Source organism: Saccostrea cucullata, unplaced genomic scaffold, assembly GCF_032062105.1.
Source record: "Saccostrea cucullata isolate Sc308-1 unplaced genomic scaffold, CSIRO_AGI_Scuc_v1 ctg4440, whole genome shotgun sequence".
In the NCBI taxonomy this organism is placed as follows: domain Eukaryota; kingdom Metazoa; phylum Mollusca; class Bivalvia; order Ostreida; family Ostreidae; genus Saccostrea; species Saccostrea cuccullata.
Window position 1 is genome coordinate 1 of NW_026931153.1, and position 26,601 is coordinate 26,601.

Here is a 26,601-nt window from a genome sequence, read left to right on the forward strand (position 1 = left end):
GGTTTCCATCCATGGTCCATTCTTGTCAGTATTCTCAATAAGCCACCGATACCTTGGTTCCATACCTATGACTTGACCACTGAACCTTTTTTTTGTTTACTTCCAAGTGCTCACACAGAGTGATCCTTCATGTCCAGCTCTGGTTTATATATATAGCATGGATTTATTTTAGGGTCGTGTGCAAAAGAAATATACGTTTTACCTGCGTTTTCTTATATATACCTGTTGCATCATCTATAAAGTGCCGTGTGCAAAAAAATTAGGGTCGTGTGCAAAAGAAATATACCTTTTACCTGTGTTTTCTTACATACCTGTTTGCATCCTCTATAAAGTGCCGTGTGCAAAAAAAGTACAAATAAAAACTTTACCTATGCATTGCGACGTCATCCATGTCAGCGAGCTACCCTATGCATTATGACGTCATACACTTGTAAAATTAAAGTTTCATTTTCACTTTTGTTTCTAAGAAGTCAACTTAGATTTTCAAAAAAATGTAGGACTATCTTTTGTTTTTCCTCTCTTTTACTTCGATGATTTTCCTACTGTGAAGCTTTTCTTGTATAGAGCTCAATTTCTCTATGACCACGGAAGTAAGCATCCTGATGCATTCTTGTCATGTGAATGTTGAGAGCGTGTTCATTTTTGAAATCTCCTTTCTGACAGACCTATTTCACAGGTAAGTTTGTCTTATTTTTGTTTACATTTCCTATGAAGGTCACCTTTGCATTTAACCATGATTTATATGTAAAGTTCTGTTTTAAATGTAAATACTGTATTTATCCTTATTTCATTTTCTGATTTACAGTTGTACATGTATAACCTGCATGTAACTCAGAGTGCATTTAATATTTCTATGATGGGTCATTCTATGATTGAATTTAAATCAGAATAATGTTCTCTAAATTTTGGTAAAATACATGGTATATCTTTTACATTTCTGTCCCTTTTGTCTGTAAATTATTGCTTTACTTACATTGTAAAATGAGTTTAATTGTGTATCACTGAATTGTATGATTTTTTCAGGATCAGCTGAGATGTTATTTCACTGGATTATTTAATGGATAGACTTATTGGGCATATAGTTGGATATCTCTGGTAAGTTTGTCTTGTTTTTTAATTGCTTACATTTCCTATGAAGGTCATCTTTGCATTTAAGCATGATTATATGGTTTAATTTAATTACTGTGTAATACTTATGTGATCTGTTATCTCTAACTTACATTCATATAAGCACACCCTTATTTAACCTAAAATATATTAACACATGGTTAAGGGATCTCCAGAATATTAATAAGTCCTTTTGTATAAATTATATGATATAATTTCATAATTCATTATGTATGTTACCCATTGAATTCAGACTTACTAAATGGTGATCAAAGAGATATTCATTAGGAATCTAATAAGAGAAAAGGAGGAATTTACAAAAGATTAATCCTAAGTTATTTACTTTTTGTTTTGATTCTAAATATGTGTGATATATGGCATACATATAAATACTGATAGGTATTAAACCAAAATGAATTATCGTTCATATATCGAGTTATCGTTCATAATTAATGCGATAATCATTTTATTTGTGATATCAATAGTAAGACTTTTTTTTTTATTCACTCGTACATGGAATATTCCACATGTGTTAATGTTAAAAACAATTTTTTGAAATAAAAAAATATTCTTTAATCATATTTATTCGATTAGTAGTTTATATTTATTTCATATGTAATTTACAATGGGGTTATTATATATAAATCCCTATGCCGAAAATTGGAAATGTTAGTATATATAACAATTTATCAATATAAATTAATCATCAAACATGGATTAATTATAGATAATCGTGGATTGATTTTAATGAAAAATAAAAAAAGGAGTTGAGGTATAGTACTTGATATATTTTCTTTCTATATATTTATTTGTATTTCGGTTAATGCAGTTATATTGTTATGTGTATAATGCGAATGGAGAATATGCACAGGGGTACTTGATATATTTTCTTTCTATATATTTAATTTATTTATTTGGGGGGGGTGTATTGCGAATGGAGAATGCACAGGGGGGGGGGGGGGTATTACCAACTGGAGACAGGCATCTATCGTTAAATGTGGTCATGTAAGAAACGAAAACCAAAGGTGTTTAAATGCTGCCTAAAGATCCTTGCTCCAATTTTTCACTCATGGGAACACTAACAATTGCCGTTGGAAAGCTGCTCGACACCCTGGGTCATTGAGCAGTGAGGGACCTTTTTCGTGCCAGCACCAACAGCGACAGGGAGGGGTGGAGCGGTTGTTTGACAGAGTTAAGGAGCCAACAACCACACTAAAATTATTGAATTATTAAATCTTATGCATATATTGTAAAGAAAATGGGGCCCTGGTCCCCTCCACAGTGAGGGACCTTTTTCGTGCCAGCACCAACTGCGACAAGGGACCTCGGTTTATACGGTCTCATTGGAGGACCGGTCTCCACGTCCTTCAGAGGGATTCAAACCTGCAACACAAGGATTATCTCCTTAATCCGCGACTTTAAAGCAGACTTTCTTACTACTATTTCACACGGCGACGCAGATTTCAGTGGCGAATCCAGGAATCTTGAAAAGGGAAAAGGGGGAGGGGGGGGGGGGGTGCTGTTGTTTACCAGAGTTAAGAGTTTATCAGTGTTAAAATATACAGAAATATAATAAATATTTGTTGATAATATTTATTCGATTCGTAAATTACATTTTATTAAAAATTATTGAATTATTAAATCATATGTATATATTCGACAGAAAAGCGGGCCGGGGTGGGGGAGGGGGGTGTACTACCTGTAAACTAATCCGCCAGTGTAATTGAATGACTATTATACTGAGTTTGTGAGATAGAAATAATTATTTTCTTATTCTAATTAGAAACTTATACCTATACAACAACCACTTGTAAGAAATCTGGTATTGTTTCACATGAATATCCAGGTTAGAGATAAGACTTAATTTCTCACAAAACTCAAGTTTTTTTTTCCCCGAGGCATATCCTAACGCAATAGAGCAAGGGATACGTAAGTCTACAAAACCTACATTTTTCGCTATTCGGCAGTTACTACTTTTCTGGGTCTGGTATACCTGGTATTTCACACTAGGTAATTCGAGTGAATTTTTTTTTTCATGTGATCCAAAGTACAAACATATGACATTAAGCTTACTTTATTAATATTTCTTCACTTAGGGCAGTGATGTTTGTATAATACTTGTTGTAAAATATGTTTTAAAAATTAAAAAAAAATTAATAAAACTAATTATAAAGTCCAAATTACTAGATTTCACTTCTTATCTAATGACCATGTATTGAAGGGCAGCCCCGCGAGAATTCCGAAGCATTTAAGTTATAATGTGTAGCGACCATTTTACGTACCTAATAAATGAATGGTCTGATAGTTTAAATCTTGATAGAATTTTGAAGATGGTATCAAATAATGCTTCACTGAGAATTGTACAAAACTTTGATTTTTTCAATTCAATTCAATTAATTAATTGCACCTTGAATTTTACATTAATTGAAGTTCTATGGGCTGCACATGTTTTATTTAAGATATTGTAAAAAGTTATTTGATTTTCAAACAAATATCTTTGTAAATATTTGAATAAACTATATCTTTATTAAGTTATATACAAAAAATAATGACTCCTTTACCGCAGACACTTTGAGAAATAATAAATTTTCTTCTTTTCATCAAATGCAGATAACTCTTCATAAACGTTTAAGGTGGAATGTCACACCAACTTTTTATTTTATAGATCTTTGAGTCATCCTTTTTAAACAATGGTTTCAGCATGAAAGGCTGATATTAGCTCTTGATTATTTATATTACTTTTTTGGAGTTTGACCCATTTGTCATGAAAATTTTAAACTTTTACTTTGGCCATATCTTTTGAACAGTAGATGCCAAGACATTTATACTTCACATATGTAATCTTTTTTGAAAGACCTTTCATTGGATACCAACAGCCTTGATCCTTTGACGTTGACCTTGTAGATTTCCGTACTTGTGAAGAAACTTTAACCTTGGCTATAACTTTTGAACGGTAGGGGATAGGACTTTCATACTTCATATACATGATCCTTGTGAGAAGTTACTTCATTGGATACCAAGGACTTTGACCCTTTGACCTTTGAGATTGACCTACTTTAAAAAAGAAAACCTTGACCATAACTTTTAAAGTATTATGGCTAGTGCTTTCATACTCAACATATTTAATCCTTGTAAGAAGTTACTTCATTGGATACCAAGAACATTGACCCTTTGACCTTGACGTTGGAGTTTGACAGACTTTTTAAAAAAAATAACCTTGTTCATAACTTCTGACCGGTTAGGGCTAGCGCTTTCATACTCTATATAAGAATTCTATGTGGCAAGACCTTTCATTTTGATACCAATTACATTGACATTTTGGCCTTGACCTTAGAGATTTTTGTACTTATTAAAAAAAAACTTTAACGTTTGCGTACTTTCAAATTTCACAATTGATTTCCTTTGAGAATACCTTATTTTTGGTACCTATTAATTAAATTTGCATTTAAGAAAAGTTTAATCTTTACTATGTCGCCATACATCAGTGTTACACAAACACATCTTGTTTATTAGGTATTCATATGATGCATTCATTTACAGCAAATTGTTTTAAAAGAAAGCATCTAATTTGAATGTAAATAATCATAATCCTACATGTCATTCATTGCTGCTGATTTATTTCAGATTGAAATTATTACCATGATCTTAAAAGGGTTTTCCTACCTACCTGTAGCTTGTACTAGCTAAAAATTCGACATCGAACTCGGCAAGTTCTTCCCTTTTACGGAGATTTAAAAAATAAGTATAACCTGAAGATATTTCCCAGATCTCAGAGCTTTTCTCACCTACCTGTACTTTGTACCAGATAAAAACGCGGCAAAATATTCGTCATATTCCTACCTGTGTTTCATAGATGCTGATTTATTTTATGCTGAAATTCTTACCCTGGTCTTATTAGGCAACTCCTTATCTGTTACGGAGATTCAAGAGATAAGTTTAACATGAAGATATGTCCCTTATCTCAGAGCTTTCTCTCACCTACCTGTACCTTGTACCAGATAAGAATACAACAATATACTTGTCATATTCTTACCCGTCTTTCATAGATGCTGATTTATTTAATGTTAAAATTCTTACCCAGGTCGTATTAGGCAACTCCTTACCTGTTATGGAGATTCAAAAGATAGGTTTAACATGAAGATATGTCCCTGATCTCAGAGCTTTCTCTCACCAACCTGTACCTTGTACCAGAATAGAATACAGTAAAATATTTGTCATAATCCTACCTGTCATCCATAGTTGCTGATTTATTTAATGCTGAAATTCTTACCCTGGTCTTACTAGGCAACTCCTTACCTGTTATGGAGATTCAAGAGATAAGTTTAACATGAAGATATGACCCTTATCTCAGAGCTTTCTTTCACCTACCTGTACCTTGTACCAGATAAGAATACGACAAAATATTTGTCATATTCTTACCCGTCTTTCATAGACGCTGATTTATTTTATACTGAAATTCTTACCCTGACCTTACTAGGCAACTCCTAGCCTTTTATGGAGATTCAAAAGATAAGTTTAACATGAAGATATGTCCCTGATATCAGAGCTTTCTCTCACCTACCTGTACCTTGTACCAGATAAGAATACGACAAAATATTTGTCATATTCTTACCTGTCATTCATAGATGCTGATTTATTTAATGCTGAAATTCTTACCCTGGTCTCACTAGACAACTCCTTACCTGTTATGGGGATTCAAGGAAAAGGTTTAACATGAAGATATGTCCCTGATATCAGAGCTTTCTCTCACCTACCTGTACCTTGTACCAGATAAGAATACGACAAAATATTTGTCATATTCTTACCTGTCTTTCATAGTTGTTGATTTATTTAATGCTGAAATTCTTACCCTGGTCTTACTAGGCAACTCCTTACCTGTTATGGAGATTCAAAAGATAAGTTTAACATGAAGATATGTCCCTGATATCAGAGCTTTCTCTCACCTACCTGTACCTTGTACCAGATAAGAATACGACAAAATATTTGTCATATTCTTAACTGTCATTCATAGTGGCTGATTTATTTTATGCTGAAATTCTTACCCTGGTCTTACTAGGCAACTCCTTATCTGTTATGGAGATTCAAGAGATAGGTATAACATGAAGATATGTCCCTTATCTCAGAGCTTTCTCTCACCTACCTGTACCTTGTACCAGATAAGAATACGACAAAATAATTGTCATATTCTTACCCGTCTTTCATAGATGCTGATTTATTTTATGCTGAAATTCTTACCCTGGTCTTACTAGGCAACTCCTAGCCTTTTATGGAGATTCAAAAGATAAGTTTAATATGAAGATATGTCCCTGATATCAGAGCTTTCTCTCACCTACCTGTACCTTGTACCAAGATAAGAATACGACAAAATATTTGTCATATTCTTACCCGTCTTTCATAGATGCTGATTTATTTAATGCTGAAATTCTTACCCTGGTCTTACTAGGCAACTCCTTACCTGTTATGGAGATTCAAAAGATAAGTTTAACATGAAGATATGTCCCTGATATCAGAGCTTTCTCTCACCTACCTGTACCTTGTACCAGATAAGAATACGACAAAATATTTGTCATATTCTTACCTGTCATTCATAGTTGCTGATTTATTTTATGCTGAAATTCTTACCCTGGTCTTACTAGGCAACTCCTTATCTGTTATGGAGATTCAAGAGATAGGTATAACATGAAGATATGTCCCTTATCTCAGAGCTTTCTCTCACCTACCTGTACCTTGTAACAAATAAGAATACGACAAAATATGCGTTATATTCTTACCCGTCTTTCATAGATACTGATTTATTTTATGCTGAAATTCTTACCTAGGTCGTACTAGGCAACTCCTTACCTGTTATGAAGATTCAAAAGATAGGTTTTACATGAAGATATGTCCCTTATCTCAGAGCTTTCTCTCACCTACCTGTACCTTGTACCAGATAAGAATACGACAAAATATTTGTCATATTCTTACCTGTCTTTCATAGATACTGATTTATCTTATGCTGAAGTTCTTACACACGTCGTACTAGGCAACTCCTTACCTGATACTTAAAAATTCTAAAGAACTTTTGGATTTATTACAAAAATATGCTGAAATTCTGATATCATTGACAGCTGCTTCCCAAAAATGGAACTCGTAAATTTACTTACGTCATTGGTCATTTGAAAAATTATTTTGTTAAAACAACTGATTGCACACATAAGTACTCTGAAGTTGACATCAAGAAGATGAGTTTCTGATTGACAATATCTCCCAGGTATTCCAACAATCTATTGGAATTTTCTCTGCGCTCCGTTATTAGCAGACTTATTTTTATATTCATATGAAGCAGAATTTAAGCAAAATCTTATGCGTGAAAAGAAGAAAATGCTGTGGCCTTATCAACATTTAGATATATCTCACGTATTGTCAATTATAATTATAATTTCCATTCCTACGTCGATAACGATATATCCTGGTGAGCTTGAGATAAAAGATACCATAGAGTCCGACAATTCTGCTTCATACTTGGATATTTTACTTGAAAAAGACACTAATGGTAATCTAACAACCAAGCTATATGATAAACTTGATGACTTTAACTTTTCTATCGTCAACTTCCCTTACTTATGCAGCAATATACCTTCATCACCTGCATACGGAGTATATATATATCTCAGTTGATTCGATACGCAAGAGCAACTCCTTACTGTTATGAACAGATTCTTAAACGAGAAATTATTAACATGAAGATATGTCCAAGAATATCAGAGCTTTCTCTCACCTACCTGTACCTTGTCGATAAGAATACTTGTCACAAAATATTTATCATTATTGCTTACCTGACGTTTTTCATACCAATTGCTGATTTATTTTATGAATTGAAATTCTTACCCTGATCTGACTAGGCAACTCCTTACCTGTTATGGCACCTGATTCAAAAGATAGGTTTAACATGAAGATATGTCCCTGATAGGTATCAGAGCTCAGAGCTTTCTTTCACCTAACTGTACCTTGTACCAGATAAGAATACAACAAAATATTTGTCATATTCTTACACGTCTTTCATAGATGCTGATTTATTTTATGCTGAAATTCTTACACTGGTCTTACTAGGCAACTCCTTACCTGTTATGAAGATTCAAAAGATAAGTTTAACATGAAGATATGTCCCTGATATCAGAGCTTTCTCTCACCTACCTGTACCTTGTACCAGATAAGAATACGACAAAATATTTGTCATATTCTTACCCGTCTTTCATAGATGCTGATTTATTTTATGCTGAAATTCTTACCCAGATCGTACTAGGAAACTCCTTACCTGTTATGAAGATTCAAAAGATAGGTATAACATGAAGATATGTCCCTTATCTCAGAGCTTTCTCTCACCTACCTGTACCTTGTAACAAATAAGAATACGACAAAATATGCGTTATATTCTTACCCGTCTTTCATAGATGCTGATTTATTTAATGCTGAAATTCTTACCCTGGTCTCACTAGACAACTCCTTACCTGTTATGGGGATTCAAAAGATATGTTTCACATGAAGATATGTCCTTGATCTCAGAGCTTTCTCCCACCTACCTGTATCTTGTACCAGATAAGAATACGGCAACATATTTTTCTTATTCCTACCTGTCTTTCATAGATGCTGAAATTTTTTATACTGAAATTCTTACCCAGGTCTTACTAGGCAACTCCTTGCCTGAATTTACCTTTTCATTTTTTAATTGTTATAATTATTATTAAATTAAATAACTTATTTATTCATTAGGAAATTTATTTTTCTGTTTATTTATGAATACATCCTTTTCTTCATTAATTAATTATTCTAATGAGTAATTAATTCTTCCATTTATTAATGAATTAATTATGGTTTTTGCATTATTTTAATAATCAAGTAAATGTTCGATTTACTGATAAATACTTTATTTATTCATTTATAGTACTTATTCCTTTTTATTATTATTCTTTTAAGATTAATTAAATAATTTATTTATTATTTTAATTATTTTTTTATTTATTTTGTTATTTACTTATTTACATATCTTTTGTTTTATTTATTTATTTATTATTTATTTATTCCTTCATTTATAGTTTTTTTGTTATAGACAGGTTCTGTTTATGTATTGCTAGGTTTTATGTTCCCATCACCAGGGTTTGTATACCCATCACCAGGGTCTATATACCCATCACCAGGGTGAATATTACCTATCACCAGGGTTTGTATACCCTTCACCAGAGTCTGTATACCCATCATCAGGGTTTGTATACCTATCACAAGGGTCTGAATACCCATCATCAGGGTCTGTTTTATCTATCACCAGGGTCTGTATAACCATCATCAGGGTGTGTATTATCTATCACCAAGGTCGGTATATCCATCACCAGGGTCTATATACCCATCACCAGAGTCTGTATTACCAATCACCTTTGTCGGTATACTCATCACCAGGGTCTGTATTACCCATCACCAGGATCTGTATTACCCATCACCAGGGTCGGTATACCCATCACCTGGGTCTGCATAACCCATAACCAGGGTCTGCATAACCCATCACCAGGGTCTGTATTACCCATCACCAGGGTCGGTATTATCTATTACCAGGGTCTGTATACCCATCTCCAGGGTGTGTATACCCCTCAACAGGGTCTGTATTACCCATCACCAGGATCTTTATAACAATCACCAGGGTCTGTATACCGATCACTTATTTCTCGGTTTGAACAAGGGTCTATCACCAACAGTCTGTATTTACATAGGTTTAGTTTTGATATCACCAAGAGTATGTGCATCGCAGAGGGTCCGTCAATCATCAAGGCTCTCAGTATCAAGAAGGGTCAATGGCTCTATGTATCTCGCAGAGTCTTTATCACTAAGGTCTTGTGTTTCACTAATATTACGGTATCACCAAGGGTATGTGTATCATTAAGGGTCTGTGTGCTACCACCAAAAGTGTCTATCACCAACAATCTATGTATCAATAAGGGTCTATGTATCACCAAGGGTATATTTATTACCAAGGGTATGTGCATCATAAAGTGTCTGTCAATAACCAGGGGTATGTGTTTCAACAAGGGTTTCTATCACCAGGGGTACTGTATGTGTATCACAAAGGGTCCATGTAACACCAAGGGCCTATTCATCACCCAGGGTCTGTATCACCAAGGGTAAATGTATCTCCAAGGGTCTATGTATCACCATGATTATGTGTATCACCAAGATTATGTGTATCATCAAGGGTAAATGTATCTCCAAGGGTCTATGTATCACAAAGATTATGTGTATCACCAAGATTATGTGTATCACCGAGGGTATGTTTATCATAAAGGGTCTGTGTTCTACCAGGGGTGTATGTATCACCAAGTGTCTATGTATCACCAGTGGTTTATGTATTGTCAAGGGTCTTTTTATCACCAAGGGTATATGTATGACCTAGGGTCTGTGTATCACGAAGTGTCGGTGTATCAACTAGGGTCTATGTATCACCAAGGGTATGTGTATCATCTAGGGTCTGTGTATCACCTAGGGTCTGTGTATCACCAGTGGTCTTTGTATCACCAAAGGTCTGTGTATCACCTAGGGTTTGTGTATCACCTAGGGTTTGTGTATCACCAAGCTTTAAGGGTTTATATATCACCTGGAGTCTGTATCAATTAGGATAAGTTCACTCAGGGTATGTATTGATCTTATATTTCTAATAATGATCTTATTTACTTTTTATATTGCAGTGTAAGCCTGTTAAAAAGGATGCAAAGGACATTCAAATTAACTTAAAACGATGGGCAAAGAGTTTTATTTATGTGGATTGTGGAAATATCTTTACATTGTTAATGTGAATCATGATGTATTTTGATTCCTCTTTTGGATAAATTGAGATAAATTTCATTAACAAAATATTTGTTTATACCTTAGTCCACTACTCGATTACTTTACTCGAATGATAGTTGAATATTTGGAACATTTGACGGAAATAAAATTTTAAAAATTCAGATTTCACTTGTACATACATGAGTTATATTTATAACAAAAAACCCCTTACCCGCATTTATAAAAAGTAACATGAAATATCTATGTGTATGTTGCACATAGATGTTAAGAGGCACCTAACGTATTGACAAGGCACGTTACATGAGGGGGAGGGTTGTCCCCTTCCCCCTGTTTTCTAAACGCATCATTTAACTTTTGAACAAATTCATCGAAAGGTCGACTCCCATACTTTTGAGAAGATTGGACTCTCATATTCAACAAATGAATTATCTATTTCACACCGTTTTTGAAAACTTTATTTTTATGCGCCCGAATTTTTTCGGGGCGCATATTGTTTTTGTCCTGTCTGTTTGTCTGTTTATCTGTTTGTCTGTTTCAACTTTAACCTTCGCCAAAACTTTTTTTCTAAATGCATCCATTTAACTTTTGAACACTTAAAATAGCTTTTTTCATAATCGAAATAGACCTTCATATTTGGTATGCATACTCCACTAATAAAGTCCTTTCAAAAATTTCAATGATCTTTGACCTTGACTGTGACTTATATGCTAAAAATAGCTTTTTTAAAGAACTTTTGCCATAACTTTTGAACAATAAGAGATAGAGACTTCATATTTGGTATGCATACTCCACTAATAAAGTTCTTTCAAATGACACCAAGGTCAATGACTTGGTGACCTTGTCTGTGACCTATATGCTAAAAATAGCTTTTTACACTGTCTGTCATAACTTTTTAACCATAGGAGATAGGGACTTCATATTTGATATGAAAGTCTTTTCAAACGATCTAGGGTCAATCTTGTGATCTTGTGACCTTGACTGTGACCTATATGCTAAAAATAGCTTTTTACACTTTTTGCCATAACTTTTGAACCATAGGAGACAGGGACTTCATAATGAATTACTTTATGACACCATTTCAAACTAAAATAGATTTTTTGAATACTTCACAAACATTTTTTATCTTATGATAATGTTTAATTTTCATACACTTATTATAAATCAAAAGCGGCTAAGGGTAAGAATAACAATTTTATACGTAATTTTAATTGGGCGATTGTGGCCGGTGTCAACCCTTTCCTGTCTCAAACAAGCTGACAATAGCCAGCAGTTGTTCTTTCAGCAACAAGGCCGGCTAAGAATTACTAGTGCCCTGATCAAAGCATAATTCACCTGTGTAATACCCGTGACAAAACTATTAGGAGTCCAATTTATTTTGCATATGATCTTTGACCTTGACATTTGACCTTAACAAAACTTTAATCTTGGCCAAAGCTTTGCACCTGATGAGACAGGTCTTTTACATCTTCATGTGAAAAGATTTGACCAATGAACTTTGCCATAGACGACTGCATCCCATTCAAAAATTACAGACATTGCATATCATTTCCTTGCAGCAAAACTACACTTTGGTTTTCTGCTTGACAAAATGTCATTATTCAGAATTTGTAGAGTTTGTAGAATGCATCTATTTTGGCACTTTTGTTCTACTCTCATAAACCTTGACATCGAACATAAACGAAATTTGAATTTTGTGTTGGTCGATCTACTTTTATGAGGATTTCTACCATTGCACACTTCATTAATTATGAAGAGATGTATATGTTAAGATTTTTTGTGGAACAAATGAACAACATGATGGAATTTTATGATTTCTTTCCATTTATGAAATAGATGAATCAAGATACATAATGACTGAAATTTACAATGTTAAAATATCTCCACATAACTAAAAAATCTTTGTCTATCAATATAAAGTTCAATGTCCTTTGCTTCCCCCTTAAAAGGATTCAACTACAAAATAAAAAAAGTATGCTAAAATGACAACATAAAATAATAACTTTAAATCAATAAATTTTAATCTCAAGAAAATCATTATAGTTCATTATACAATTCGATCAGGCCTATTCTACAAGATGTTAATTAACCTTGTAACTGAACACACCCAAAGACATCCTTAAAATTAATTGGATTTCATTTTGATAATGCAAAAAATGTTGGACACCCTGCAGAAAATAAGGTACTTCGACCCCGCAAGAGGGAAAATCCTTAATATGGCTTTTCAGACTTATGTTATAATACGTTATATCGCGACTACCAATGAGTACCTCGCAGTTATCTAACTTACTACCGCTCTTTTGCTTGGGAGTCGAGAAAAGTCTACATTTCTGGGGGCAAATGACATTGTTTACAGTAGTGACAATCGAATGATTCGAACAATTTAATGTCGAAATCACGATGTTTTGCCAGATATTGAACTCCAAATAGTAGATTGTCAAATATGGAAAGTTTAGAATATTTTATCTGCTTAAAAATGTGACGATTTTCAAAGAAAATTTAACGAGAAGAGTCCGCTTAATTAAAAATATCGTTATAAATGTGACAATTTAGGATTGGCTCCTCTCAAAAATATATTAGGCTGGTTCAGCGATTGTTTAGCGAGGTATTCCACCAGGATGTTTTACTTATCTATCCTTATAAATGCTACAATGATCGATCTTGCATTGTATTGAAAAGCACATTGCCCCCACCCAACAGACGATTCCTACCTCCTTCGCGAAAGAGTTCCGCTAAGTTAAGTAATCGCGATATCAAGTATTATACACACTCTTCTGACAGGTTAATGATCATTGCTGATGGACAAAAAGTACACAAACCCTTGGTGATACACAGACCCTTGGTGATACATAGACCCTTGGTGATACACAGACCCTAGGTGATACACAGATCCTTTGTGATACATAGACCCTTTGTGATACACAGAACCTAGGTGATACACAGACCCAAGGTAATACATAGACCCTAGGTGATACATAAATCCTAGGTGTTCCATAGGCCCTTGGTGATACATTGACCCTAGGTGTTCCATAGACCCTAGTGATACATAGACCCTAGAAGAAAACCCTTGGTGGTATACAGATCCGTGGTGATACAAAGACCTCAGGTGATACACAAACCCTTTTTGATACACAGACCCAAGGTGATACATATACCTTAGGTGATACATAGACCCTTGGTGATACAAAGGCCCTTGGAGATAAACAGAATCTTGGTGATACACAGACTCTCGGTGATACATAGACCCTTGCTAATACAGAGACCCTTGGTGATACATTGACCCTTGGTGACACACAGACTCTTGGTAATACAGAGACTCTTGGTAATACATTGACCCTTGGTGACAAATAGACCCTAGGTGATACAAACAAGCACTTGGTGATACACATAACCTTCGTGACACAGTCCCTTGGTGATACACATACCGTTGGTGAAACACAGGGCATTGATAATATACATACTTTTTATGATACATAGACCCTTGGTGACAAAGACCCTGCGTGATACATAGAGTCATAGACCCTTGTTGATACTGAGACCCTTGACAGGCCCTCTGCGATGCACATACTCTTGGTTATATTAAAAACCAAATCCTTGCAAATACAGACTCTTTCTGATACACCATTGTTAATACAGATAAAAGTGATCAATATACAGAGACTGGTAATAAGTTTGTAGACCCTGGTATGTGACAGGTAATACGTATCCTAGATATAAATATACAAACCTTGAATGATGATTGGAAATAATAGCGGTAATGACTCTAGTGATGGATATATAGAACCTGTAGAGTGGTATACAAACTCTGGTGATGGGTATTACAGACCCTGGTGATGGGTATTACAGACCCTGGTGATGGGTAATACAGACCCTGGTGATGGGTATACAGACCCTGGTGATGGGTATACAGACCCTGGTGATGGGTATACAGACCCTGGTGATGGGTAATACAGACCCTGGTGATGGGTATACAGACCCTGGTGATGGGTATACAGACCCTGGTGATGGGTAATACAGACCCTGGTGATGGGTATACAGACCCTGGTGATGGGTAATACAGACCCTGGTGATGGGTATACAGACCCTAGTGATGGCTATACAAACCCTAGTGATAAATACTATAGACCCTAATGATGGGTATATAGACCCTGGTGATTGGTATACAAACCCTGGTGATGGGTATACAGACCCTGGTGATTGGTAATACAGACCCTGGTGATGGGTATACAGACCCTGGTGATTGGTAATACAGACCCTGGTGATGGGTAATACAGACCCTGGTGATGGGTAATACAGACCCTGGTGATGGGTATACAGACCCTAGTGATGGCTATACAAACCCTAGTGATAAATACTATAGACCCTAATGATGGGTATATAGACCCTGGTGATGGGTATACAAACCCTGGTTATGGATATATAGACCCTGGTGATGGGTATACAGACCCTGGTGATTGGTAATACAGACCCTGGTGATGGGTAATACAGACCTTGGTGATGGGTATACCGACAAAGGTGATTGGTAATACAGACTCTGGTGATGGGTATATAGACCCTGGTGATGGATATACCGACCTTGGTGATAGATAATACAAACCCTGATGATGGTTATACAGAAGCTGGTGATAGATAATACAGACCCTGATGATGGGTATTCAGACCCTTGTGACAGGTATACAAACCCTGGTGATGGGTATACAGACTCGGGTGAAGGATATACAAACCCTGGTGATAGGAAATATTCACCCTGGTGATGGGTATATAGACCCTGGTGGTGGGAATACAAACCCTGGTGATGGGAACTTAAAACCTAGCAATACATAAACAGAACCTGTCTATAACAAAAAAAGTATAAATGAAGGAATGAATAAATAATAAATAAATAAGTGTATAAATAAATGAATAAATAAAACAAAAGATAAGTAAATAACAAAATAAATTAAAAAATAATTAAAATAATAAATAAATTATTTAATTAATCTTAAAAGAATAATAATAAAAAGGAATAAATATAAATAAATAAATAAATTATTTATCAGTAAATCGAACATTTACTTGATTATTAGAAATAATGCAAAAACCATAATTAATTCATTAATAATGGAAGAATTAATTACTCATTAGAATAATTAATCAATGAAGAAAAGGATGCATTCATAAATAAACAGACAAATAAATTTCCTAATGAATAAATAAGTTATTTAATTTAATAATAATTATAACAATTAAAAAATGAAAAGGTAAATCCAGGCAAGGAGTTGCCTAGTAAGACCTGGCTAAGAATTTCAGTATAAAAAATTTCAGCATCTACGAAAGACAGGTAGGAATATGAAAAATATGTTGCCGTATTCTTATCTGGTACAAGGTACATGTAGGTGGGAGAAAGCTCTGAGATCAGGGACATATCTTCATGTGAAACATATCTTTTGAATCTCCATAAAATGTTAGGAGTTGCCTAGTAAGATCAGGGTAAGAATTTCAGCATAAAATAAATCAGCATCTATGAATGACAGGTAGGATTACGACGAATATTTTACTGTATTCTTATCTGGTACAAGGTATAGGTAGGTGAGAGAAAATTCTGAAATAAGGGACATATCTTCATGTTAAACCTATCTTTTGAATCTCCATAACAGGTAAGGAGTTGCCTAGTAAGACCAGGGTAAGAATTTCAGCATTAAATAAATCAGCAACTATGGATGGCAGGTAGGATTATGACAAATATTTTACTGTATTCTATTCTGGTACAAGGTACAGGTTGGTGAGAGAAAGCTCTGAGATAAGGGACATATCTTCATGTTAAACTTATCTCTTGAATCTCCATAACAGGTAAGGAGTTGCCTAGTAAGACCAGGGTAAGAATTTCAGCATTAAATAAATCAGCAACTATGAATGAAAGGTAGGAATATGACAAATATGTTGGCCGTATTCTTATCTGGTACAAGGTACAGGAAGGTGAGAGGAAGCTCTGAGATCAGGGACATATCTTCATGTTCAACTTATCTTTTGAATCTCCATAACAGGTAAGGAGTTGTCTAGTAAGATCAGGGTAAGAATTTCAGCATAAAATAAATCAGCATCTATGAAAGACAGGTAGGAATATGACCATTAATTTGCCGTATTCTTACCTGGTACAAGGTACAGGTAGGTGAGAGAAAGCTCTGAGATCAGGGACATATCTTCATTGTAAACTTTTCTTTTGAATCTCCATAACAGGTAAGGAGTTGTCAAGTAATACCAGATTAAAAATGTCAGCGTAAAATAAATCAGCAACTATAAATGATATGTAGGATTATGACAAATATTTTACTGTATTCTAATCTGGTACAAGGTACAGGTAGGTGAGAGAAAGCTCTGAGATAAGGGACATATCTTCATGTTAAACCTATCTTTTGAATCTCCATAACAGGTAAGGAGTTGTCTAGTAAGACCAGGGTAAGAATTACAGCATTAAATAAATCAGCATCTATGAAAGACGGGTAAGAATATGACGAATATTTTGTCGTATTCTTATCTGGTACAAGGTACAGGTAGGTGAGAGAAAGCTCTGAGATAAGGGACATATCATCATGTTATACCTATCTTTTGAATCTCCATAACCAGGTAAGGAGTCGCCTAGTAAGACCAGGGTAAGAATTTCAGCATAAAATAAATCAGCAACTATGAATGACAGGTAGGAATATGACAAATATATTGGCCGTATTCTTATGTGGTACAAGGTACAGGTAGGTGAGAGAAAGCTCTGAGATAAGGGATAATATCTTCATGTTAAACTTATCTCTTGAATCTCCGTAACAGATAAGGAGTTGCCTAATAAGACCAGGGTAAGAATTTCAGCATAAAATAAATCAGCATCTATGAAAGACGGGTAAGAATATGACAAATATTTTGTCGTATTCTTATCTGGTACAAGGTACAGGTAGGTGAGAGAAAGCTCTGAGATAAGGGTCATATCTTCATGTTAAACTTATCTCTTGAATCTCCATAACAGGTAAGGAGTTGCCTAGTAAGACCAGGGTAAGAATTTCAGCATTAAATAAATCAGCAACTATGGATGGCAGGTAGGATTATGACAAATATTTTACTGTATTCTATTCTGGTACAAGGTACAGGTAGGTGAGAGAAAGCTCTGAGATCAGGGACATATCTTCATGTTAAACCTATCTTTTGAATCTCCATAACAGGTAAGGAGTTGCCTAATACGACCTGGGTAAGAATTTTAACATTAAATAAATCAGCATCTATGAAAGACGGGTAAGAATATGACAAATATTTTGTCGTATTCTTATCTGGTACAAGGTACAGGTAGGTGAGAGAAAGCTCTGAGATAAGGGACATATCTTCATGTTATACCTATCTTTTGAATCTTCATAACAGGTAAGGAGTTGCCTAGTACGACGTGGGTAAGAATTTCAGCATAAAATAAATCAGTATCTATGAAAGACAGGTAAGAATATGACAAATATTTTGTCGTATTCTTATCTGGTACAAGGTACAGGTAGGTGAGAGAAAGCTCTGAGATAAGGGACATATCTTCATGTTAAACTTATCTTTTGAATCTTCATAACAGGTAAGGAGTTGCCTAGTACGACCTGGGTAAGAATTTCAGCATAAAATAAATCAGTATCTATGAAAGACAGGTAAGAATATGACAAATATTTTGTCGTATTCTTATCTGGTACAAGGTACAGGTAGGTGAGAGAAAGCTCTGATATCAGGGACATATCTTCATGTTAAACTTATCTTTTGAAACTCCATAAAAGGCTAAGAGTTGCCTAGTAAGGTCAGGGTAAGAATTTCAGTATAAAATAAATCAGCGTCTATGAAAGACGGGTAGGAATATGACAAATATCTATTCTTATCTGGTACAAGGTACAGGTAGGTGAGAGAAAGCTCTGAGATCAGGGACATATCTTCATGTTAAACCTTTCTTTTGAATCCCCATAACAGGTAAGGAGTTGTCTGGTACAGGGTAAGAATTTCAGCATTAAATAAATACTATGAAAGACGGGTAAGGTATTCTTATTTGTTACAAGGTACAGGTAGGTGAGAGAAAGCTCTGAGATCAGGGACATATCTTCATGTTAAACCTATCTTTTGAATCTCCATAACAGGTAAGGAGTTGCCTAGTACGCCCTGGGTAAGAATTTCAGCATAAAATAAATCAGCATCTATGAAAGACAGGTAAGAATATGACAAATATTTTGTCGTATTCTTATCTGGTACAAGGTACAGGTAGGTGAGAGAAAGCTCTGATATCAGGGACATATCTTCATGTTAAACTTATCTTTTGAATCTCCATAAAAGGCTAGGAGTTGCCTAGTAAGGTCAGGGTAAGAATTTCAGTATAAAATAAATCAGCGTCTATGAAAGACGGGTAAGAATATGACAAATATTTTGTCGTATTCTTATCTGGTACAAGGTACAGGTAGGTGAAAGAAAGCTCTGAGATAAGGGTCATATCTTCATGTTAAACTTATCTCTTGAATCTCCATAACAGGTAAGGAGTTGCCTAGTAAGACCAGGGTAAGAATTTCAGCATTAAATAAATCAGCAACTATGGATGACAGGTAGGATTATGACAAATATTTTACTGTATTCTATTCTGGTACAAGGTACAGGTTGGTGAGAGAAAGCTCTGAGATCAGGGACATATCTTCATGTTAAACCTATCTTTTGAATCTCCATAACAGGTAAGGAGTTGCCTAATACGACCTGGGTAAGAATTTTAACATTAAATAAATCAGCATCTATGAAAGACGGGTAAGAATATGACAAGTATATTGTTGTATTCTTATCTGGTACAAGGTACAGGTAGGTGAGAGAAAGCTCTGAGATAAGGGACATATCTTCATGTTAAACTTATCTCTTGAATCTCCGTAACAGATAAGGAGTTGCCTAATAAGACCAGGGTAAGAATTTCAGCATAAAATAAATCAGCATCTATGAAACACAGGTAGGAATATGACGAATATTTTGCCGCGTTTTTATCTGGTACAAAGTACAGGTAGGTGAGAAAAGCTCTGAGATCTGGGAAATATCTTCAGGTTATACTTATTTTTTAAATCTCCGTAAAAGGGAAGAACTTGCCGAGTTCGATGTCGAATTTTTAGCTAGTACAAGCTACAGGTAGGTAGGAAAACCCTTTTAAGATCATGGTAATAATTTCAATCTGAAATAAATCAGCAGCAATGAATGACATGTAGGATTATGATTATTTACATTCAAATTAGATGCTTTCTTTTAAAACAATTTGCTGTAAATGAATGCATCATATGAATACCTAATAAACAAGATGTGTTTGTGTAACACTGATGTATGGCGACATAGTAAAGATTAAACTTTTCTTAAATGCAAATTTAATTAATAGGTACCAAAAATAAGGTATTCTCAAAGGAAATCAATTGTGAAATTTGAAAGTACGCAAACGTTAAAGTTTTTTTTTTTTAATAAGTACAAAAATCTCTAAGGTCAAGGCCAAAATGTCAATGTAATTGGTATCAAAATGAAAGGTCTTGCCACATAGAATTCTTATATAGAGTATGAAAGCGCTAGCCCTAACCGGTCAGAAGTTATGAACAAGGTTTTTTTATTTTAAAAAGTCTGTCAAACTCCAACGTCAAGGTCAAAGGGTCAATGTTCTTGGTATCCAATGAAGTAACTTCTTACAAGGATTAAATATGTTGAGTATGAAAGCACTAGCCATAATACTTTAAAAGTTATGGTCAAGGTTTTCTTTTTTAAAGTAGGTCAATCTCAAAGGTCAAAGGGTCAAAGTCCTTGGTATCCAATGAAGTAACTTCTCACAAGGATCATGTATATGAAGTATGAAAGTCCTATCCCCTACCGTTCAAAAGTTATAGCCAAGGTTAAAGTTTCTTCACAAGTACGGAAATCTACAAGGTCAACGTCAAAGGATCAAGGCTGTTGGTATCCAATGAAAGGTCTTTCAAAAAAGATTACATATGTGAAGTATAAATGTCTTGGCATCTACTGTTCAAAAGATATGGCCAAAGTAAAAGTTTAAAATTTTCATGACAAATGGGTCAAACTCCAAAAAAGTAATATAAATAATCAAGAGCTAATATCAGCCTTTCATGCTGAAACCATTGTTTAAAAAGGATGACTCAAAGATCTATAAAATAAAAAGTTGGTGTGACATTCCACCTTAAACGTTTATGAAGAGTTATCTGCATTTGATGAAAAGAAGAAAATTTATTATTTCTCAAAGTGTCTGCGGTAAAGGAGTCATTATTTTTTGTATATAACTTAATAAAGATATAGTTTATTCAAATATTTACAAAGATATTTGTTTGAAAATCAAATAACTTTTTACAATATCTTAAATAAAACATGTGCAGCCCATAGAACTTCAATTAATGTAAAATTCAAGGTGCAATTAATTAATTGAATTGAATTGAAAAAATCAAAGTTTTGTACAATTCTCAGTGAAGCATTATTTGATACCATCTTCAAAATTCTATCAAGATTTAAACTATCAGACCATTCATTTATTAGGTACGTAAAATGGTCGCTACACATTATAACTTAAATGCTTCGGAATTCTCGCGGGGCTGCCCTTCAATACATGGTCATTAGATAAGAAGTGAAATCTAGTAATTTGGACTTTATAATTAGTTTTATTAATTTTTTTTTAATTTTTAAAACATATTTTACAACAAGTATTATACAAACATCACTGCCCTAAGTGAAGAAATATTAATAAAGTAAGCTTAATGTCATATGTTTGTACTTTGGATCACATGAAAAAAAAATTCACTCGAATTACCTAGTGTGAAATACCAGGTATACCAGACCCAGAAAAGTAGTAACTGCCGAATAGCGAAAAATGTAGGTTTTGTAGACTTACGTATCCCTTGCTCTATTGCGTTAGGATATGCCTCGGGGAAAAAAAAAACTTGAGTTTTGTGAGAAATTAAGTCTTATCTCTAACTTGGATATTCATGTGAAACAATACCAGATTTCTTACAAGTGGTTGTTGTATAGGTATAAGTTTCTAATTAGAATAAGAAAATAATTATTTCTATCTCACAAACTCAGTATAATAGTCATTCAATTACACTGGCGGATTAGTTTACAGGTAGTACACCCCCCTCCCCCACCCCGGCCCGCTTTTCTGTCGAATATATACATATGATTTAATAATTCAATAATTTTTAATAAAATGTAATTTACCAATCGAATAAATATTATCAACAAATATTTATTATATTTCTGTGTATTTTAACACTAATAAATTCTTAACTCTGGTAAACAACAGCACTCCCCCTCCCCCTTTTCCCTTTTCAAGATTCCTGGATTCGCCACTGAAATCTGCGTCGCCGTGTGAAATAGTAGTAAGAAAGTCTGCTTTAAAGTCGCGGATTAAGGAGATAATCCTTGTGTTGCAGGTTTGAATCCCTCTGAAGGACGTGGAGACCGGTCCTCCAATGAGACCGTATAAACCGAGGTCCCTTGTCGCAGTTGGTGCTGGCACGAAAAAGGTCCCTCACTGTGGAGGGGACCAGGGCCCCATTTTCTTGACAATATATGCATAAGATTTAATAATTCAATAATTTTAGTGTGGTTGTTGGCTCCTTAACTCTGTCAAACAACCGCTCCACCCCTCCCTGTCGCTGTTGGTGCTGGCACGAAAAAGGTCCCTCACTGCTCAATGACCCAGGGTGTCGAGCAGCTTTCCAACGGCAATTGTTAGTGTTCCCATGAGTGAAAAATTGGAGCAAGGATCTTTAGGCAGCATTTAAACACCTTTGGTTTTCGTTTCTTACATGACCACATTTAACGATAGATGCCTGTCTCCAGTTGGTAATACCCCCCCCCCCCTGTGCATTCTCCATTCGCAATACATATAACAACCAAACTGCATTAACCGAAATACAAATAAATATATAGAAAGAAAATATATCAAGTACTATACCTCAACTCCTTTTATTTTTCATTAAAATCAATCCACGATTATCTATAATTAATCCATGTTTGATGATTAATTTATATTGATAAATTGTTTATATATACTGACATTTCCAATTTTCGGCATAGGGATTTATATATAATAACCCCATTGTAAATTACATATGAAATAAATATAAACTACTAATCGAATAAATATGATTAAAGAATATTTATTTTATTTCTGTTTATCTTAACACATGTGGAATATTCCATGTACGAGTGAATAGTTCTCTAGTGATGACGTATTACGCATCTTATGAACGATAACTCGATATATGAACGATAACTCATGTTCGACTTCTTTTACGCCATAGCATCTAGTCATTATGTTTAATGCAGTACTCTATCATATTAACAAAATGGTTTTATTTCTACAGTCATCAACATGGAAGATATGTTTTGTTCCTAACCATCTATAATCAATTCTCTATGAAGTTCAGACTGTCTGCTCTTCCTTTGGAAATACAGTTATAGTCAACCAACATAGAAACACACAAACTTGAAGGTAAAGTTTCAATGAGATACAATTGTAATTTTTTTTAATTTATTTATTTTACATATGCATGTTTATATTTTTGAATTGATAAGTAAATAATATATATGATTTTTTAAAATAAAGAGGGCTTGGTGGTCATGATCATGTTAAGACTATATTGATCTCCTTTAGAAGAAGAAAAGACATAAAAATTCATAAAACTTTTAACTTTTTAAAAATAACTTTACATTTTTTTCTTATTAATTTTTTTTTTGGTAAACTCCCCTTATAGTTTTTAAGAAATAAAATTTAAAAAAATCTCAGTATTATGTTATTGTATGACTTCATCTTTTATACAGTCGGGTTCGGGTTCGGCGGCCATGGCGAATCTCGGCAAGATTTTACCCCAGTGAAACAGGCTTGTAATCCACCGTGTAGGTCGTTTAAAGTTGTTTCACATTGTTTATGATTGTGATTATGTTATCGCTCACCTATATGTTTAATGTCAGCTATGTTAAATAACCCATTTCTGTGTAATTTGAGAGAATGTTTTGACATGTGGTTAAAGTATGGCGTGCTATTCATGTCATCATTTAAAAAGTCGATCCTAAATAAATCTGTCTTAAAAAATACATTTTACGAATAACATTTAATTGATTAGAGTATAGGTATCCATGTATAAGAGATATCATTTTGCATTACATTTATAAGAGGCATTGTCTCATGTTATTTAAGTCATAATAACAAAAATGGTTTTATTTTCTATACAGTCCTCAACCTGGAAGATATGTTTTGTTCCTAACCATCTATAATCCATTCTCTATGAAATGAAGCGTGCTGGCTGCTGGTCTTCCTTCGGAAATACACAGTGAATCAATTATGATAAAAAAAAACAAACAAACTTGAAACTAAAAACTTTCAATGAGATATAATTTTTATTCTGTTTTTTTTTTCCTTCAAGTTTTTATTTTAAAATGGATAAAAAGAAATCTGATAATGGAAATCAATACCATAAAGATAGTAAGTTTTTATCTCTAAGTGCTGATAAATTTCTGAATTTTCCATTAAATATTGACATTATATCACAGGGGAAAGAAAACTACTTGAGTGTTTCTACTGCCCCCGAGATCTGCTTATGAGTGCATGGGGATTGTGGTGGACCTTCTCTCCTGTTTAAATATACTTTGGAGGCTGGCGCATGAATCTTCATTCACAAAAGGTACTTTCAATATCAATAAGGCCACCCATGTATTTTAAAAAGATGTCTTTTACATAGGTGTATAGAGAAACCAAAGTGTCAGAATACAATCAGGTCAGGACAATCATTTATGCAGTGTACTTCCATAGGAAGGTTACACACTCATATCTTTGGAGGAATGCTATACCAAAAGACAGTTAAGATAATAGGGTAGTTATATTTCTCTAAAATTTTAGGTATCAACAGTATGACTGTGGAAGTTCCATTATTCTTGGGAGTTATGCCCAGCAACACAAACCAATCATGTCCAGCACGTACATTGGATCTGCTAACTTTACTTTAGGATGCCTAGGATTTTGAAAATTCAGCATGTTCAGGTTTTTTTGGTTTCGATATTGTATGTGTGAAGAGAATGTAGACTTTGATTGGTGTTAATAACAGTTTTTAATAGATAAAAATGTTAAATTAGAATACAGCAAAATAAATAACCATTGGTAATTACTTAAATACTGATACACAATTGAACATTGACAAAAATATTATTTAGTAAAAATTATGACAATAAGAGAAGACAAAAGTTAACTTGGTGACTTTTTGTCAATAAAATATTTTCAAGTCATTTCTTGTACTTTATTATCATATCAGGAAATAAGACATTTTAATTGGTGAATGAAGGAGAGAAAAATTGCAAGGGAGGAGGTGTATAGTTTACATGGTGTATTTTAAGTACTATGACTAGGGTGAAGAAGGGGATTTCACTTGGTTAACTGAGGCTTGGTTAACTGAGGAACAGAAACAACACAGCTCTGTGGTATGGATTATTTATGAAGAGTTATCACAGGTAGCATTTAATTTTTTGGAGAGAAAAAAACTAATTCTAGATGTACTGAGATATCCAGGACTTTAAGATTAATGTTCAAGATACCAAAGTTAAATGAAGATGTATTAACTTGTTTTGCAAAGAATCTGTTTTTAGTAGAATTTGCTTTCTTTAATACATAGATTTTGCTACACTGACAGGGTATTCTGTATGACCAACTTTTCATATCAGTTCTTTACATTATCATATTTTAACAGTGATGATTATTATTATTTTCTTTTTCTTTTTTTTTCTGCAAGCAATGAAAAAAAAAACACTACAATTCAAATATATTATTGTTCAATTTTAGGTCTGCATAAACAGATGATTAACAGATGATTAATACCTGGCCATACCAAGTTTGAACCTGACCATCCCCATTTTGGAGTATAGAAGCTAAATTGGAGAAAGTTAAATAAAGGAATTTTAGCAGAGGGGAAATTTATTTTATCAGAGGTAAATTTATAGATGGGGATAATGAATTGGTATTTTCATGTTGTGCAATCATCCTTTCAGCATTGTAATTTTTTTTTGAATATTGTTTGAAAGAAAACATTTTTTTTCCAGATAGCACATTCTGTTCATCAGTCAAGGAAACATATACACAGCCTTCTACATATTGTCCAGGACCAGAAGAAGCCAGTGGTGTTTTATAATTGAAAACCTCAGTGACATCTCTTCAGAATTTTTTCTAGACCTTTGAAATTTTAACTAAAAATCACAACATTTATATATAAATATATATCACAGATTAAAATTGTTAAGCTGTACAAAAGTTATCATTCCAGGAAATTTGAAAAAATACTGATGCATCTATACTCACATTAAAAACATTTTAATTGTTTAATATTGTTTTTTTTTTTGCTTGAGGGGATGAGACATTAATTAGTGAAGGGAAATTATTTATTTTAACTCTACCAAATAATATATATTTATATCTTTTTAAAAAATGGTACATGTTTTGATTTTCATGTTAAACTTTGTCTTTTCTTATGAGAAAAAACAAAAAACAACAACAACAACAAAACATGAAGTGGAAAAAAAAACCTTGCAGGAAAACAATGGAATATGATGAGAGTTCATTCTCATGCAGATTTTATTCTATAGTATTACCAAGAAATGAGAAAAAAAAAGTAAGAAGATAAATGACAATGAAGAAAACAGAGAAAAAATTCCATGAATTTT

At 33.8% G+C, this 26,601-nt stretch overlaps 1 long non-coding RNA gene across 2 annotated transcripts; it reads left to right on the top strand.

The window, feature by feature from the left end:
* The first annotated feature begins 455 nt into the window (after positions 1-455).
* Positions 456-26,294, top strand: LOC134231603 (uncharacterized). Of its 2 annotated transcripts, XR_009984584.1 has the most exons (10): positions 456-676; positions 1,024-1,095; positions 23,262-23,389; positions 23,719-23,793; positions 24,130-24,227; positions 24,448-24,578; positions 24,794-24,934; positions 25,203-25,398; positions 25,727-25,872; positions 25,984-26,294. It is a non-coding gene; the product is annotated as an uncharacterized LOC134231603 (long non-coding RNA). The 2 variants fall into 2 exon arrangements; XR_009984583.1 differs by lacking the exons at positions 23,719-23,793; positions 24,130-24,227 and having other exon boundaries at positions 461-676; positions 25,203-25,368.
* Positions 26,295-26,601: the final 307 nt, after the last annotated feature.